Raw genomic sequence first — 4,842 nt, 5'->3', positions numbered from 1 at the left:
CCCACTAGCGATGCATATTGCTCCATATCTTTGCCAACGCTTGTATTGTCAACCTTTATTTTAGACATTTTTGTGGGTAGATAATGGTATCTGGTGGTTTTAATTTATCTGATATCTGGTGATGGTAAGCATCTTTTCATAGACAAATGCTTGTCCATTTGTATATATTCTATTCTGTGTCCGTTCAACATTTTGGCTATGAGTTTTTTACATGTATTCAGAGACTGGAAAGATAGGGCAAGCGTCAACTGAGATAGGAGCAACCGGAAGTGGGGAGGGAACAGTTCTGAAACAGTGGAGAGGGAGGCAGGAGCAAGCACAGCTTTGAGCCCCTGGGGTCAAAGTACAGATAAAACAGTTAGGGTGAAATGCGGGAAAAATACCGGAAATCGCATTCTGGAGCCCAAGAGTGAGTGATCCGAAAACATGTTGAGTTTCAAGAAATAGAGACCCACTGGACAATGTCAAATATCACGAAAAGGTTAAGTAAAGACTGAAAAAAAATGAGCGTTTGGATTTCAGCCATGGTTTTTAAACGGTGAGTGACAATCCTTTAGAAATCAATTTAGTGGAGCTTTACCAGCTTTTTTTAAAAAAATGAGATAGAATGAAAAAGTATATTGCAGGTACTAAGGTTAAGTGTAGTTTCATGATACTTTTTTGTTATATGTGTGCATTACTCATTGGATAGAATGTAAGATATAATTTTTACTTTGGACTAAGACAAAAGAAAACCTTGGAAGAAGGTAAGGAAGCTACAGATGTCCTTCCTAATGTTCTCATAGTATCTGGTAGTAGCCAAGGATATGGACTTAGTCATATCTGGGTTCATATGATTTCTTCCTATTTGTTAGATGCACAGTTTTGAATTAAGTACAGAAATTTTTTAATTCTCATTTTCCTTAACCCCAAAGTTGGTAACAAAGCTGATTTGCGCACACTGGAGCCCTCCATCCCTCCCTCAACACAGAAATCCTGGCTGGATTTCAGCCCCGGGCCTTTCTGCTGGGCTGCCTGGTGTGAGACCAACATGTGCACACATGTGAGAATTGAATGGGGTTATGCTTGTAAACCGCTGTGCCCGATGCCTGGAACGGGCACACTCTTTATAACCATGGGTTGCTGACATTAGATGAAGGAAATGGAGACAATGCGTGGGGGTTAAAGAGCTTGGTTGAAAAAATACAACCCAAATGTTTATTAACTAATGAGCCAAATGTGATGTACCCATGCAATGGACTATTACTCAGCCACAAAAAAGAATGGAGTGCTCATATGACTGGATGAACCCAGCTAAGTGAGAGAAGCTGGTCACAGGAAGCCACAGACTGAACAGGAAATATTCAGAAGAGGCAAATCCAGAGAGGCAACAAGTAGATTAGCGGCGGCCAGGGGCCAGGGGGAAGGGGCAATAGGGAGTGACTGCTTCACGGATGTGGGGTTTCCTTTCAGGGTGATGAAAACGTGCCGGGACTCGACACCGGGAGTGGTTGCATGGTAAATGTACAAAATGTCGGTAAATTATACACTTTTCAAAAGGTTAATTTTAGGGGCGGCTGGTGGCTCAGTCGGTTGAGTGTCCCACTCTTGATTTCAGCTCAGGTCATGATCCCCGGGTCAAGGGATCAAGCCCCACCTTAGGCTCTGTGCTGAGTGCGGAGCCTACTTAGGATTCTCTCTTTCTCTGTCCCTCTCCCCAACTCATTCCATAAGTAAGAAAGTAAATAAATAAATAAGGCTAATTTTATGTGTATTTTACCACATTTTTTTTAAAAAGCCTTGTTCAACCTAGGGATGCTTCACAGCCCTTTCAGCATCTCCCCAACCCGTTCCCTGCCCCTCCCCCCCCAATAAAAAACAGTTCAGTTGGAAGCATGATAGAAAGCATAGCTCAGGAAGACAGTAGGGCCGAGAGAAGGTTTGGGCAGAGGCGGGGGAGTGTAGAGGGGAACCAGAAACAGGGAAAGTAGATTGAGGAAAAAGAGAACAATTTCTCCAGTGCAGAAACCTTCTGTCCATTTCTCCCCGTGGCACAAATTTCCGTGCAGCTTTGAAGGCTTCTTAAGGACCCATGTTACCTGCTGAGCAGCCTCCGGTGCCGACCAGGACAATCTCTCTGTCAGAAGGACCCTAGGCAGTGAGGGTGGCATGAGTGGATCCTTCCTGCCCTCATTAGATGCGGGGCATATATTGCCGGTGCTTCTAAGGGAGAGAGGAACAATTGGGCAGATAATTAATAATAATCCCCCGTGGCCACCTCTCTGACAGGTGTTTGGCCATGGCCCCGGGAGCTTGGAAGCTAAACAAATCTTTATTATAAACTGATTTCTCAGTGAATGGGACTATTGGTATTAATAATTAGAGTCAATTTGCCATTATGCACACTATTGAGTGAAGCAACAATGTGTGTAATCTGGAGCACAAGGTGATTTTTTTAGTGCTTTGCATTGTGTTACAGGTATTTGACTCTCCTTCAATGTATTTACTTTCTTAATTATGTCTGACTAGAGAGCATTTGAAAATCATTTTGCATTCCTAGAAGCGGGCCTTCTAGCCAGGCCTTCTCCTGGCTACTTCCCTCTCCCAAACATGCTTGGCACTCCCCATTCTAAGAGCAAACACCAGTTTTTAAAAATTCTATAAACAAAGTCACTGAGAGCAGGGTACGTTAGAAGGATCATAGCAGGATTAATGATTCTCAGTCTATTTGCTATAAAACGTACTGGCGATATCTACCAGTCAATATTTAAATCTCCTTGTTAGTCATTCATTCAGTAAACAATTTTTGAAGGCCATGTAGCAGGTGCAGGAGATGCAGAAATAAATAAGATGTGATCATTGCTCTCAACAGACCACGTTAGAGTAGAGGGAACATACATAGAAACAAATATTTGCTCTCAAATATTAGAAATATAAGGAAAAAAGCAACCAATTCAGCCTGGGGTCGAGGCCTCCAATAAAGATGTACATGAGAGCTATCTAAAAATATTGCCCTCTGTACCCTGAAGGTTTCACACATGTAGATGCAACCCAATCAGAGATTAAAATTCACCTGTGCACCTCAGACTCTCTCTGTTTAAATTATTATGGATATCTTAATTTTTTCATTTATTATCACTAGTTTTATTGCATTATCCTTGGTGCTTTTATTGAACACATTCCAGCATCCTTCCATCAACCTGAAAGAATACGTTAAAAAGCTTACCTGCTTATGTAGTCCCAGCAAATATCTGAGGCCTGAAGTTTACACGTAAGCGTTTGGGGCTGTCTGCAAGAAGACTCATTACCACATGCAGACTCCAGCTGTGGGTGCATGCACACTCGTGTGTGGGGCTTCAGGCATCATGGGTGGCGTGCGACATTTGCCGCTCTCTGTCCATGCTCTACCTTGGGTAGTACGGTCTAGACACTTGACGTCCAGAGCCTACTAGGACTTTGTTGGGACAGCAAGTGAACATACATTCATTGCTCCCAGGTGTCTGGGTAGACATCATGGCGGGTTTGGTATTCCACACATTTTATTTATTCCCTCCGGCTGGGAAGAAGCCTCTTAAACACCATCCCCATGGATGAATAAGAAGGGAAAAAGCTGACCAAATCTGAGGGTTGGAATGGATCTTAAAGGTCATCTCAACTCATCTCACTTATTTGGTCATTTATTCATGCATCAACAGTTAATGAGCACCTATTGTATGTCAGGCACTGTGTATGGTGCTGGGAACAAAATGTAGTATGCAGTTCACTGATCTATGGTATTTACAGTCTAGCAGGGGAGAAGGGAAGGAAATAAGGAAACAGATAAATAAATGAGGTAATAACATGTTAGTGTAGGAGGTGGGGGGGGGCAGGTGGCAGACGCCTTACAAAGAGTGGTAAAACCAACAAGGGCAAAGAGATTAGGGATTAGGAGATTAGATGTCACCAGAGTAGGGCTGGGAACTTGGGCTAGAGATGTGGAGAGACTAAAAATAAGAGTTCAGCTATCCCATGGTAGTCTATAAGCAGACTCAAAGAGGAGCCTGGGCCTCGAAAGAGGCACAATCTAGCTTTTGTGGGTCACAAAATTTGGGGGATTACCTAAATTTAGAGATTTAGGTAGCTAAAGCTGTTAGGGGCTAAATTGTACACCCTCCTCCCCCAGGATCCATATGTTTAAGCCCTAACCCCCGGTAACCTCAGAATGGAATAGTATTTGGAGACAGGGCCTTTAAAGGCGTGATTCAGTTAAAATGAGGTCATCAGGGTGGGTCGTGATCCCATCGGCCTGGTGTCCCTCTGGGGACTAGGACACACAGAGACTGTGCATCTCAGGCTCTCTCTTTAAATTTTCACTGATATCAGGGATATCACACAAGGATGCCAGGGATGCCCACTCAGAAGAAGGGCCCTGTGAGGACACCCAAAGAAGATGACCATCTGCAAGCCAAGGAGAGAGGTCTCAGGAGAAACCAACACCTTGATCTTGGACTTCCGCCCTGCAAAACTGTGAGATGCATCTCTGTGTAAGCCGCTCAGCCTCTGGTATCTTGTTACGGCAACCCAGGCTGACTGATACACCAGCCTAGTGCCATATCAGACGCTTATTAATAAACGGAATCACAGTGGGAGAGCGCGTGGGTGGCTCAGTTGGTTAAGTGTCTTTTTTTTCGATTTTTTTTTACATTTATTTATGTTTGAGAGACAGAGTGAGACACAGTGTGAGTGGGGGAGGGGCGGAGAGAGAAGAAGATACAGAATCTGAAGCAGACTCTAGGCTCGGAGCAAGCGTTCAGCACAGAACCTGACACAGGGCTCAAACCCACGAACTGTGAGATCATGACCTGAGCCGAAGTCGGACACTTA

General features: G+C 43.9%; 1 long non-coding RNA gene across 1 annotated transcript; it reads left to right on the top strand.

The window, feature by feature from the left end:
- The first annotated feature begins 402 nt into the window (after nt 1-402).
- On the top strand, nt 403-4,600 carry LOC144245205 (uncharacterized). The gene is made up of 3 exons (XR_013339198.1): nt 403-538; nt 1,453-1,497; nt 4,342-4,600. It is a non-coding gene; the product is annotated as an uncharacterized LOC144245205 (long non-coding RNA).
- Nucleotides 4,601-4,842: the final 242 nt, after the last annotated feature.

This window comes from Crocuta crocuta, unplaced genomic scaffold (assembly GCF_008692635.1).
Source record: "Crocuta crocuta isolate KB4526 unplaced genomic scaffold, BGI_CrCroc_1.0 scaffold78, whole genome shotgun sequence".
Taxonomy (NCBI): domain Eukaryota; kingdom Metazoa; phylum Chordata; class Mammalia; order Carnivora; family Hyaenidae; genus Crocuta; species Crocuta crocuta.
The sequence above is the reverse complement of the archived record's forward strand: the minus strand, read 5'-3'. Positions and strand labels throughout refer to the sequence as shown.